Source organism: Bidens hawaiensis, unplaced genomic scaffold (genome assembly GCF_021521415.1).
Source record: "Bidens hawaiensis isolate Kalapana, Puna unplaced genomic scaffold, B.hawaiensis_p1.1 tig00004773_1, whole genome shotgun sequence".
Taxonomy (NCBI): Eukaryota; Viridiplantae; Streptophyta; class Magnoliopsida; order Asterales; family Asteraceae; genus Bidens; species Bidens hawaiensis.
In genome coordinates, this window is record NW_027491297.1 from 1,324,538 (window position 1) to 1,338,894 (window position 14,357).

A 14,357-nucleotide genomic window follows, 5' to 3' on the forward strand; every position below is an offset into this window, starting at 1 on the left:
GTCAATTAACTATCACTACCCGTATCACGTTTCTAGTTTAATTATAACCCTCAATGAATAGGGGTCCGAGGTCAGTGCCCCTAGCAGGGGGGTTCTAGGGGCGGCAGCCCCTAGCGAGGTCCAAGGGGCAGAGCCCCTGGCTGGGGTTAAGCTGCCAGGTCAGCCTGAAAAAATTTTATTTTCATTAACTGTCTTAACACTTTTTCCATTAGGATTTTTAAATTATTATCTACTTCGCCCACTCATTTGCTATAACGAATTAAGCCTGATTCATTAACTGATTCGTTAGCTTAATTCGTTATCTTTCACGATCTGGTTCGTTAGCTGATTCGTTATTCTGGTTTGTTATCTTAACACTACGAATTGTGAGTAACGAATCACCTAATTCGTTATATTTACATGATCTGGTTCATTATCCTAGTTCGTTAGCCTAATTCGTTTCTTGACGGGGCCTGATTCGTTATCTTAATATAACGAATGGATAGATAACGAATTTAAAGGTTCATTCATTATCAAGTCACATGAATGAGTCCCATTCGTTATAACCACGTAACAAATGATCAACCATAACAAACTGTTAATAGTTCTTATCCAGACTTTGACTCAGGGTCAAAGTCAAAATCATCAAGAACGTCAAAACAGTCAACATCGACAGATTCAGCAATCTAACCTCAAATCTCAACCAAATGACATGAATTTGGTATGTATGGACTCGTAATACTGGCGCCAACAAACCCTATCAATCCGTTCATCAAAATATTCATGTTTATGTGGTGCGATTACCCAATACACGAACCCAGTTGTTCATGCTAACAATTAACCTATCTATTGTTAATGAATTCCAGTAAGGTTTGATGCATCGGGCTTGTTTTCACCATTTAAACATAGATCTAAGATTTATAGATGTAAAAAGTACCTAAACGAACAAGTTCTCGATATAAGCGTAACTTAAACGAGTCAGTTTACGAACATGGTCTAGTCTTGATGTGTTTTGGTTCGTCACGGCGTTCTACCACCAACGGGTTCAGGTTTCCACCTTCGGATCTTGGTTGGGGTTATAGGATAGTGTTTGTGTGTGTTTTTGATGGTGTAGGCTATAGTGTAGAGATGGATAAAAATGGAAAGGATTAGGGTTTAAGGGGTATTTATACTCCCTTAAGCCCATGGACCTAAGGCCCATTCCATCTCTTATCCCATATTTTTAAGGTCAAAGCCCACCTTCTATTAGTTTATTTATCTAAACTGATAAACGACACACTATAAAATAAACGAAACTTATTTGATTAATTCTTTTCAAAAGCAGGATGTTACAATTGCAATTGTACCCAAATATTTACTTAACAAAGGTTAAGTAAAAACTAATAAATAGAATACCGAGACTCGACTTTCGAGTAAACTTACTTTTCAAAAATCAAATACTTTAATTCTTTATGTGTTTACATTTTTGCCTTCAAACTTTAATTATTTATGTTACTTGTCAAGTTATTTTACTTTAAAGCTTTCAAAACCATCTACTAACTCGAGACCATTTTTAATCTAGGTCTTTCCCGTTAAACTTACCCATCCCCCATTTTATCGCAAACTATCCTTCAAGTTACTTATATCATTTGAGTACATTTCATCCCCCAATTTCTTCTTATACTTTGGGGATAACATACATACTTATCCAAAACAGGAATGATTTATAATACTCTATCTTCAAACCACAAACTCTAGGGTGTATGATACTTAGAATACTTGCTCTATTGTGTGTTATATGTTTCATATGTTTTACGTGCACGAGTGTTTATTTTATGTTGTTTTGGAACATAATAAGTATGATCATACGCACCCCTAACTACTTAGCCTTATGTAAGTAGCATAGAGCATCATTATCCGAGTATGTCGGTTGCTACCGACTAGAAAGGATTCTCATTTACATATGTTTTATATACCACGATTGATGCATTTATTTATAGTCTCATATTCGTTTGTGGATTTTGCCTCATATTATATATACTCAAAACTATGAAATTGCTCACCAACATACGTGTTGACAAATATTGTTTTATGCATTGTTACGGGTTTGATTATTGGTTGATTGGAGTTAGAGGATGCTATATTATTTTGAGACCGTTTAAGTTATTAGAAGAATGAAACATTTATTTCTTATGTTTGATGTTATTTTGTATGAACAAGTCGTGTTATTTGGTTGATTGAATGAAATGAATGAGTTGTTTAAATATTGTCACTTTAATAGTGTCTTGTGTATTTGGGAAATCCGTTGCACCCCGGCATGTTCCGCCGCCTTTGGTCGGGGTGTGACAGATTGGTATCAGAGCCAAGACTATAGGATAGGCGGTTAGACGTAACGGTCTAGTATAGTTTCGCTTTAGGGTCCTTATACGTGATGCTTATACGAGTAACCATACTTGATTGTTCATTACACTTATATATTTCTTTGCTTATTTATTTCATTTAATCTCCAAAATATACACATGCATACACTCTCATAGTATTCCAAGGTATCCTTACCTTACCGCAAAAAGTATATTTTTCATGTCGTTTTTATGGATCACAAACTTAATTGGATCTCGTTATTTAAGATCCCTTAAAGGTTGAATTTATATTGGGTTTGTAGCCATCATAGAGGGCGAAACACTATGAAACGATCATTTGACAAAAAAATTCCAAGAATCGAAGGTGATTTACTTACCTGTGATGGTTGAGTTGTAGCGTTCGTCTTCTAGGCCAACGAACCATGTTATACATGTCAATACATTATGTTGTCGAACGCAAGCGTTCTGGTTGCTTCCTTATATTTTTGTTGGAAGCATAAGAGTCACGGTGATACGTGAACTAATGTTTTCAACAACCTGTTTATCTCATCGTTTACTTTTTATTGTTATTATTATGATATTTGAGACAAAACGTGTAAAACACGGTGATTTCGTGCACATGTTCAACTCCCCACTTTACAACGATTTTTAAGATTTAGTGTTGGGACAACTAGTCATGGTGGTTCATGCAAGTTTTTTCCTCTTTTAAATAATCATCATCATCATCATCGTACTCAGTATATCCCACCAATAGCAAAGCTATGGTAGGGTCTGAGGAGGGTAAGATGTAGGCAGCCTTACCTCTACCCCATAGGGATAGAGAGGCTGCTTCCGGTGAGACCCCCGGCTCGATAGTAGTTTTGCATCAAGCCTTGGACATAAGGCACATAGCACTCAATCATCGGGACACCAGCTGATCGGTGCATGTACCCTTATCTTTCAGCTATCAACGCCACTACATGATGCCTGATTAACCGTCCGTCACTTTTAACGTTATTTTCACGAGATTAGTAAAATAACGTCAAAATTAGTGCAATTTCACTTTTGCCCACCCGAGGGTTCACACATATATACATCATATGTGCGCACCGCAAGCAGGGCTATTTTTCCTCTTTTAAATCCTAACACGTTATTTCAAACTTCAAAGATTTAAACTATTTAACATTCTATTTTTTTACTTGATTTACAAACAAAAGAATTTTTTTTAACATCCTTATCCTCATAACTCTTGGACTCAATATCATTAAAACCCCATATTTACTCATTTCCCTCATACTTATATCAATTACCGCGAACTTATATTATCTCTCCTTTATTATTTAGAATGTCTCCAATTCGTCGCCAAACTTGCAAACCGAGCTCCGGTCGTCGGATGGCTGCTTTGGTTGCTAAAGAAATCGACGCTGTGATTCTCGGACTAATAACTCAAATTCAAGCCACCCAACCCACCGTTACTCAAACCACAGCTAACCCCGCACCCTTTGCCTTGAAAAATTTCACCAGTGCCAACCCCTCTAAATTTCATGGCAAGAACTGTGCCACTACCTTATTACAATGGTTCGAAAAGATGGAAAGCATTTTTAATCTTTGTGAATGCCCCGAACCCAAGAAAACCACATACTCCTCAAGCATGTTCGAGGGAACCGCCCACACTTGGTGGAATGGCGAAATGTTCACCAATGTGGCGGAAGTAACTATGGCCTACTCATGGACCAAGCTCAAGGAAGTCATGATGATGAAATTTTGCCCAAAACATGAACTTCAAAAACTTGAATCCGAATTTTGGGAACTTAAACAAGAGAGTGGTGACAACTCCGCCTACACTCGACCGCTTTCATGAGCTTAGTCTCTTGGTTCCCCACTTGGTCACTCCCCTCGAACGGGCGATTGACAAGTATGTCGGTGGTTTACCTATACAAATCCGCGACTCGGTGATGAGTAGTAAACCGTGAACCCTTCATGATGCAATTACTTTAGCCGGTGCTCTTTCCAAAACCATGTCAAAGCCGGTACCCTTACCATCAAAAGCTACAAGAAAACCAATGAGAAAAGTACACCTAACCATCAACCCTCACCAAAGTTGACCCACAACCCCAATCCATAAACTACTCCAACTAATCCCACCACACCAAAAAGAAAAGCAAACCTAATTATCAAAACTATGCTGTCACCCACCCATCACAACCTCAAACACAATCCCAAGCACCCCAAAACCGAACACCGTATTTTGGCTCTCACCCCTTGTGTAACACTTGCCAACACCATCATCCCGTTTACTCCGCTTGTCGTCAATGCACTAAGTGTAACCGCTATGGTCACACTAGCAACATGTGTTGGGGAGCCTCTCATGGACAACCCACTCCACCAAGATTTGCTTCAACTAACCAAAACCGTCCTGCACCGTTTGCTCAAAACCCTCCTCCTCAACCTAGAGCTAATTTCAATTGTGGAGACCCGAATCATTTTCGCAATGCTTGTCCTCGACTTGCCTTTATTAACCAAGCCCATGTCATGCCCACATCCTACTACCAAACCAAAGCCTATCAAGTTCAGCCTATCAACCTTAAATCCCGCAACTCTTGGCTCCTCCGGCTTAACCGCTCCAATCTGTCACACCCTCAAAATCCACTAACGGAGTTTTACCGTCAGAGGGTGTGAACTAACAGGATCGGAATCATTAGTTATAATCAAACCATAAATAAAGTTTTTAAACCACGAAAACGTTTAAGTTTAAATAAGTGTGGAAGCGTAAAACCATAAGCCAAGTGTTGCGTCACGCAGGACGACTTAAAAACCCAATTAATAATAACAATTTAAAACAAGTTTGCATAAACAAAAGCGTTCAAAGTAATGCATGATCCTATACCGCGCGCCCGCCACGGCTACCTGAGAATAACATACTAAAAGTGTCAACACGGGGTTGGTGAGTTCACAAGTTTATATAAAATAAAGCGTTTGCGTTTTGCGTTTAGCGTTTTGCGTTTAGCGTTTTGCGTTACCAGATAGTGTTAAATCAATTATATATCTATAGGTAGCTAGCCTATAAAGCAAGTATTACTAAGTGTTCGACACCGAAGCTGACTGTTTATCATGTGCCTTGCCACCAGGTCTATCCCGACCATGGTAATGTGTTAGCCAAAATTACACCCACTCGACCTCCAGTCGAGCTTAGCGTTGGGTGGGGTTTGTCAAACCCAGTAGTACTACTCAACAGTGACTCGCTATTATCCAATACTAAACGGTTCGATGTGTGAAGGACTTCAGTTGTTTCGTTTGCCACTTAGCCTTTACAGGTGATATATAATCTAATAACAAAATCTAAAAGCGTTTCGGAGTATGTATTCTCCCCCAAGTGAAAAGCGTTTAAAAGAGTTAAAAGGGGAAACGTGAAACTCACTGTTTGCGAAGAATTCCAAAAACAAGTCACCCAAGTGATGCGCGTCACAGAAAACCCTCACTAGCGTTCTAAAACAACAAGGAGATTTTCTAAGTGTTGGAACTATTATCGAGTCTCTAGACTCGGCACATAATACCTATGCACAAGATAGGTTTCGTGTTTCGTTTGTGAATTGTGTGTGTCTCAACAAACACATTTGTGATACGTTACATGTGTGAACAACTATTTACTTGTCAAGTATTAATAGTGTACATTTCTAGCAATTATTCCCCGCTGGGGCAATTTGGTCAAAACATAACAATTATCTAGCAATTAGCACGTTTCATGTATTTTCACAAAGTTCAGCAGCTAGTTTCATCAAGACAGAATTCTACTTGAAAGATTACTCTATTCAACAGATCATAGCATCTCAATTAATTCACCAAAAATCGTCACAAAAGCATACATGAGTTAGGTTTCCATAAAATATTTTATTGTATTTTTATTCCACATAGATTTCTCACAATGATCAAAACATTACAGCAAACTCACAGCAGTCAAAATCATGCGCAACAGAATGTTATTTGTTATTCCCGTTTAATGAAAAATCCAACTAATGCAAGACCAATTGGGTTAGGTTCTTAACTCAACAAGTTAACTTCCAGAAGTGGAACCAACCCATTTGGTCTTATAGTTCATGAGATATGATAATTACAAAACAACCTAACAGCAGGTCTCACAATTCAGATTTGCACTTCAGTTTTGTAAAATAATAAAAGTTAATTTTTACTCTTCCAAAAATTACTATTTTGGACTTCATAGAAACTAGACTCAACATGGTACCCATTAGTGTTAACAACCTCGACCAATTTCCACATTAACATTTAGTTACAGTTGTCTAAACATAACTTACAATCTTGTCCAGTACCATTTTTGACCTTTAATCACATTTAAATCGTTTGAAAAACCAAAACACCTCCAAATTAGGCGTGGTTAGGTTTTCTGGAAACTAGACTCAGAGTACTACCTCTTAGACTCATAAATAGCTCAGTTTGCTTTTATATTTAACAAGTTACATGTCGTTCAAGTTTAACAATCTCTGCTGTCAAAACTCAGCAAGCACAAACAATCGTCTAACATGCATCCTAAGCATACGACATAACTCCAACATGCAATAAACATAATTAATCACAAAAATCAGTAGTAACCCTCTAGGGTTTACAAACAATCAATGATTCAACAATCTTTCACCGTTCAAAATCACATATGATCATCAATATCAATAACCAACACATAATCAATCATCACCTAGCATAAATCAACCCTAGTTCATCTTATTCATCAATTTTTGTGACCTAGGGTTTTAGATTAACCCATTCAAAATCAAAATTAAACATGTAAAATACATAGGATAGTTGTTTATACCTTCCTAGCACCTTAATCTTCAACCAAACTTGAAAAATCTTGTGTGTATGTGTGTGTATGATTGACGGCAGCCAAGGGAGCAAGGGGGAGGGGGGCCGATCGGTGTGAGGGAGGGAGAAAGAGAGTTAGGGGTTTGTTTATTATTAATAATAATATGTTACACGTAGGTCCCTCAACTTTTAAGTATTACTTTTCTAGCCTAAAGTAACTTGTTTGCATCTTGAGTTAGTGTTTTAAACAATATTATCAAATAGCACATAAGCCTAACACATAATTATCACATAATTATTGTTTGGTTGTTTTTCGTTTATTCACCAATGGTTTGCGTCAACTCGTTTGCGTTTCGGTGCAATCCCGAAAGACTACACATGTAGTAATTGTCAAGCGTCATTTAAAACTCTATTTTAAATGAAATGAGATGTGCGTTATAGATCAAGTGATCTTAAATTTGAATTGACGGGGTTTGGATTAACGGAGTTGACCTGAAATTGACGAGTGTCACATCATTCCCATGTTAAAGAATTTTCGTCCCGAAAATTTGAGTCAAGTCGCGATGAGTGTCTGAAAAAGCAAGAAAAATTTTCAGTTTGTCATATCATCCCATAGTAGAAAGAAATTTCGTCCCGAAATTTAATTCATACCTCTGGTGATTTCTGACGGTTTGACGGGTTTCGCGGTTTTCGGTGTTTGGTCAACCCTTCAAAAAGGTGAGGATACTTTTTCATCATTTGATCCTCGCGTTCCCACGTGAACTCCGGTCCACGTCTCGAGTTCCAACGAACCTTAACGATTGGAATTTTGCTGTGCTTGAGTGTTTTGGTTTCCCAATCCAAACTTCGACTGGTTCTTCGATGAAGCGTAGTTGTTAATCAACTTGCAATTCGTCCAAAGGGACTGCTTGGGTTTCATCGGATAGGCATTTCTTCAAATTGGATACATGAAATACATTGTGTACACTACTGAGTTCCGTTGGTAGATCCAGTCGGTACGCCACCGGACCAATGCGCTCAGTTATCCGGTAAGGACCAACGTATCGTGGGTTGAGTTTGTTTCGCTTTCCGAAGCGAACCACACCTTTCCAAGGTGAGACTTTGAGTAATACTTGGTCGTTCACTTGAAATTCAAGAGGCTTTCGGCGCTTGTCGGCGTAACTCTTTTGGCGATCTCGTGCTGCTGCCATACGGTTTCGGATTTGGAAAATCTTTTCAGAGGTTTCAAGTACTAATTCTGGACCAGTGATTTGGCTATCACCAACCTCTGCCCAGCAGAGAGGTGATCGACACTTCCGTCCGTACAACGCTTCAAACGGCGCTGCTTTAATGCTTGCGTGGTAGCTGTTATTATACGAAAACTCTACCAGAGGCAAGTGAGGTTCCCAACTTTTTCCGAAATCCAACACGCATGCACGCAACATGTCTTCCAAGGTCTGAATGGTGCACTCACTTTTCCCATCCGTTTGAGGATGGTATGTTGTGCTCAAATCATGGCTGGTGCCTAGTGCGCTTTGTAGTGACTTCCAAAAGTGCGAAGTGAAACGGGAATCTCAATCAGAAATGATTGAGACAGGCACTTTGTGTCTAGACACTACTTCCTTCATGTAGATGCGAGTCAGTCTTTCCATTTTGTCCGATTCCTTGATTGCTAAGAAGTGTGCAGACTTAGTCAACCGGTCAACGATCACCCAGATGGTATCGCATCCCGTCGGTGTTTTGGGTAATCCCGTGATAAAATCCATTGAAATGTGTTCCCATTTCCACGTTGGAAGTTCTGGTTGCTGTAGTAGGCCAGATGGTTTCTGATATTCTATTTTGCCTCTTGCACAAGTCAAGCATTTGCTCACGTAGGTGGCAATGTCGGCTTTCATGTTTGGCCACCAGTAAAGTGCCTTTAAGTCATGGTACATTTTATCTGAGCTGGGGTGGATGGAATATCGGGACTTATGTGCTTCGTCCATCACTAGAGTTCTCAACTCTCCGTACCGTGGAAACCAAATTCGGTTTTCGAAAGATCGGACCCCGTCCGATTTGGTTTCAAGTTGCTTGTTCATGCCCCGCATGAGTTCTGATGGGAGATTATCATCTTTCAAGGCTTCGAGTTGCACATCGCGAATCTGATCGGGTAAGTTGGCATGGATCGTGAGTTGTAATGCTCGAACTCGTCTGGGTTTATCGGTTTCTTTTCTGCTGAGATCGTCGGCCACTACATTGGCCTTGCCAAGGTGGTACTTGATGGCACAATCATAATCCTTAAGCAGCTCGACCCATGTCGCATGTTCAGCTCCGTCTGATCGTAGATATGTTGGAGACTCTTGTGGTCGGTGTAAACGGTAAACTTGGTACCGTACAAGTAATGCCTCCATATCTTAAGAGCAAACACCACAGCTCCGAGTACCAAGTCATGGGTCGTCTAATTCTTCTCGTGAATCCGTAGTTGCCGAGAGGCATAGGCTATAACTTTCTCGAGTTGCATCAACACACAACCGAGACCTTGTATCAATGCGTCACAATGCACCTCAAAATTCTCCGTTCCCTTGGGAAGAGCTAGAATAGGGGTGCTACAGAGTTTGGTTTTCAACAGTTGAAAAGCGGATTCTTGCGCGTTACCCCAATTGTACTTAGTACCTTTGTGAGTCAAAGCGGTGAGGGGTTGAGCAATCTTTGAAAATCCCTCGATGAAACGTCGGTAGTAGCCGGCCAGTCCTAGGAATTGTCGCACCTCGGTCGGAGTCTTAGGTGCTTCCCAGTTTTTGATGGCCTCTACTTTGCCGGGATCGACATGGATACCATTCTCATTTATCACATGTCCTAAAAAGTGAACCTCGCGAAGCCAAAATTTGCATTTCGAGAGTTTTGCGTACAGTTGTTCCTTCTTTAGTAATTCTAGAATTAACCTCAGGTGTTCTTCGTGGTCGGTCTTGTCCTTGGAGTAGACGAGGATATCATCAATAAAAACGATCACAAACTTGTCGAGGTACGCCTTGCATACTCTGTTCATGAGATCCATGAATACGGCTGGTGCGTTGGTTAAGCCAAAAGGCATAACTGAAAACTCATAGTGACCGTACCGAGTCCTGAATGCCGTCTTTGAAATATCTTATTCGCGCACTCTTAATTGATGGTAACCAGATCTCAGATCGATCTTCGAGTAGTAACTCGATCCTTAAAGCTGGTCGAACAGATCATCAATTCGGGGTAAGGGATAACGGTTCTTGATCGTCACTTTGTTCAGCTCTCGGTAGTCGATGCACATGCGGAAAGTCCCGTACTTCTTTCGGAAAAATAAGACAGGGGCTCCCCATGGTGATGAGCTAGGTCGGATAAAACCTTTATCAAATAAATCTTGCAATTGAGTAGACAACTCCTGAAGCTCTGCCGGTGCGAGCTGATACGGGGCTCGTGCTATGGGTGCTGCACCGGGGGTCAATTCGATTTGGAACTCGACTTGTCGAATAGGTGGGAGTCCAGGCAAATCCTCCGGAAAGACTTCTGGAAAATCTCGCACAATCGGTATGTCTTCGATTTGTTTCTCCTCCGCGGGTTTCTCGACAATATGGGCTAAAATTGCCGGATGACCCTTTCGTAAATATTTCTGTGCCTTCATGAGGGTGATGACGCTGGTGGTCATGCCGCTCTTCTCGCCCTGAATTGAAATGATCTCGCTGGAAAGGGTAGTGATGTGGACTATCTTGTCGTGGCATATAATCTCTGCTCGGTTCTCGGATAGCCAGTCCATGCTGACAACGACATCGAAACTACCAAGCGTAAAAGGTATAAGGTCGATATCAAAAGTATGACCTGACAGTTTCAACTTACATCCCGCAAGTACGTGAGTTGTTTCTATAGACTTACCGTCAGCTAATTCAACAGGAAACTTAGCATCTAACGGGGTTTGAGTTAAGTCTAAGAGTTTACTAAAGGCTTTCGATACAAAACTCCTATCAGCTCCAGTGTCAAACAAAACAGAAGCAAAACAGTCGTTCACAGGAAACTTACCGATCACCACATACGGGTCGCTGCGGGCTTGGCCCGACCCAATGACGAAAGCTCTACCTTTACCATTGCTTCCGCCACTGCTGCTGCCTCCATTGTTCTCGTTCTGCCTTAGTTTGGGGCAATCCTTCCTGAAATGACCCTCTTGACCGCACTCGAAACACCCTTTAGTCGCCATAGGTGGTTTAGGAGCACCCTTTGCCGCTAGGTCTCCCCTACATTCCTTGGCCTGATGACCCATTTTTCCGCATCTCAGACACTTGACACGGTCGCACGGGCAAGCATGATGATAGTTGCACCTGTTGCATTTCGGGTGTTTCCCAGCATAGCCGCTCGAACCCTGCCCGCTACCGTTGTTGTTATTGTTGGGACCCGGATTATTGAAGCTCCGAGTGAGTTCGGGCTTACGGTAGTGTTGTTGCTGTGGGGGGTTCAATGATGAGGACCTGGTGTTGTCAAATTTCCTCTTTCCATTACTCGGGTTGTTGTTGTTGTTGTCAGTGCTCGGGTTGTCACGGGTTTTAGAAGTTGAACCTCTAGGTGGTAACGCACCTTGGGTCACTGCCTGATCCGTCAGTTTGTGGGCTAACCGGATCGCTTGCTGAATTGTAGCCGGTTTAGAAGACGTCACCATACCCTGAATTTGCGGTACCAACCCATCGATGTACATCTCGATCCTAGCTCGTGAGAACGAGTGGTGTAGGCTTCAATCTCGGAACCCACCATTTTCAATGACCAAAACTCATATTCCAACTTTGCGATCTCCTCTCTAGGACAATACTCTTCCCGCATCATGTTCTTGAACTCTTCCTAGTTCATAGCGTTTGCCAATTCCAATCCAAGAATTTGCACATTTGAATTCCACCAAGTGAGAGCAGAATCTTCCAGTGTTCCAGCAGCAAATTTGACCCTACTGGCGGGTGGACAGTTACACATTTCAAAAGCTGATTCGGCCTTCTCAGCCCAACGCAGGAAACCTATGGCTCCCTCAGTGCCCTTGAACGAATTGGGCTTGCAATCCAGGTAGTTCTTGAAGGTACACGTTCCAGTTGGACCTCCAGCTTGATTCTGAACGTGCGCGGCTAGAGCTGCCACCGCATGGTCATTCAATAGGGTTTGGAGTTGTGATGCGGTTAGGTTAATGTTACCGCGACCATGACCAGCGTTTCTTCCAGACATCTAGGTGTTATCATTCTCAGATGTCATCGTCTGAGGACACCTCTGAGTGTGCCTCCGGCTCAGCCGGTTCTTCCTCCGGTTCCTCTCCGGGTTCCTCCTCGGGATCTTCCTCAGGTTCTTCCTCAGGTTCCTCTTCAGGATCCTCCTCGGGTTCCTCTTCAGGCTCTGCCTCAGGTTCTGCTGCGTCCTGAGCGATTTGCATCTGTAAGACATCTCAACGCTCTAGAGCTATCTCTGTCCGGGTCCTTGCCACTTGGAGTTGCTCTTGCAAGTCTATCATCTCTGCTTGCATTTTTCTCATAATCTTCATATGCTGATCACTAGCATCTTGCATTCCCTTCATAGTCGTTTTCAGGCGGGAAATTTCCTCCCTAGCCTTGGTTCCATCTCTTATCAATCCGGGAATGTCCGCTCTCGCCGAGCGTATAAAACCCACGTCACGTTCTAAACAAGAAACAACAGCTACGAGAACACGCTCTATGGGTTCAGTTATGGGTGGTAGGGTGTTGGGGTAAGCAGGATGACTCAGGTGAGGTAGCGGGGGAACTTGTTCGCGATAGACCATACGCCTGATCAGATTCGGGTACCAATCCCAGCTAACGTCGTCATCGTACATGCCTCCAGACAGGCGATACCTCTTCGGTGCAGGGGCTTCTAGTTCCGGGACTACTCGGGGTGGCGATGAGGTAGGTAGCTGCGGTTCCTTTCCATGAGCATGAGTCATCTGGTCGGATGATGATGATGGTGTCGACATCCCTACAGGTAAGTCGTGTATGCGCGCGTATGAGTGAACGAGGTAAAGAGATAAGATAACGAGAGACTAAGCAAAATATATATGCAGTTTGTATAATTAAAACTAATGGGTCGTTGCGGTTATAGTCTAGTATGCATGCAATTTCTAGTTCGCTATAACCAATGGCTCTGATACCAATCTGTCACACCCTCAAAATCCACTAACGGAGTTTTACCGTCAGAGGGTGGAACTAACAGGATCGGAATCATTAGTTATAATCAAACCATAAATAAAGTTTTCAAACCACGAAAACGTTTAAGTGTAAATAAGTGCGGAAGCGTAAAACCATAAGCCAAGTGTTGCGTCACGCAGGACGACTTAAAAACCAATTAATAATAACAATTTAAAACAAGTTTGCATAAACAAAAGCGTTCAAAGTAATGCATGATCCTATACCGCGCGCCCGCCTCGGCTACCTGAGAATAACATACTAAAAGTGTCAACACGGGGTTGGTGAGTTCACAAGTTTATATAAAATAAAGCGTTTGCGTTTTGCGTTTTGCGTTTAGCGTTTTGCGTTACCAGATAGTGTTAAATCAATTATATATCTATAGGTAGCTAGCCTATAAAGCAAGTATTACTATGTGTTCGACACCGAAGCTGACTGTTTATCATGTGCCTTGCCACCAGGTCTATCCCGACCATGGTAATGTGTTAGCCAAAATTACACCCACTCGACCTCCAGTCGAGCTTAGCGTTGGGTGGGGTTTGTCAAACCCAGTAGTACTACTCAACAGTGACTCGCTATTATCCAATATTAAACGGTTCGATGTGTGAAGGACTTCAGTTGTTTCGTTTGCCACTTAGCCTTTACAGGTGATATATAATCTAATAACAAAATCTAAAAGCGTTTCGGAGTATGTATTCTCCCCCAAGTGAAAAGCGTTTAAAAGAGTTAAAAGGGGAAACGTGAAACTCACTGTTTGCAAAGAATTCCAAAAACAAGTCACCCAAGTTATACGCGTCACAGAAAACCCTCACTAGCGTTCTAAAACAACAAGGAGATTTTCTAAGTGTTGGAACTATTATCGAGTCTCTAGACTCGGCACATAATACCTATGCACAAGATAGGTTTCGTGTTTCGTTTGTGAATTGTGTGTGTCTCAACAAACACATTTGTGATACGTTACATGTGTGAACAACTATTTACTTGTCAAGTATTAATAGTGTACATTTCTAGCAATTATTCCCCGCAGGGGCAATTTGGTCAAAACATAACAATTATCTAGCAATTAGCACGTTTCATGTATTTTCACAAAGTTCAGCAGCTAGTTTCA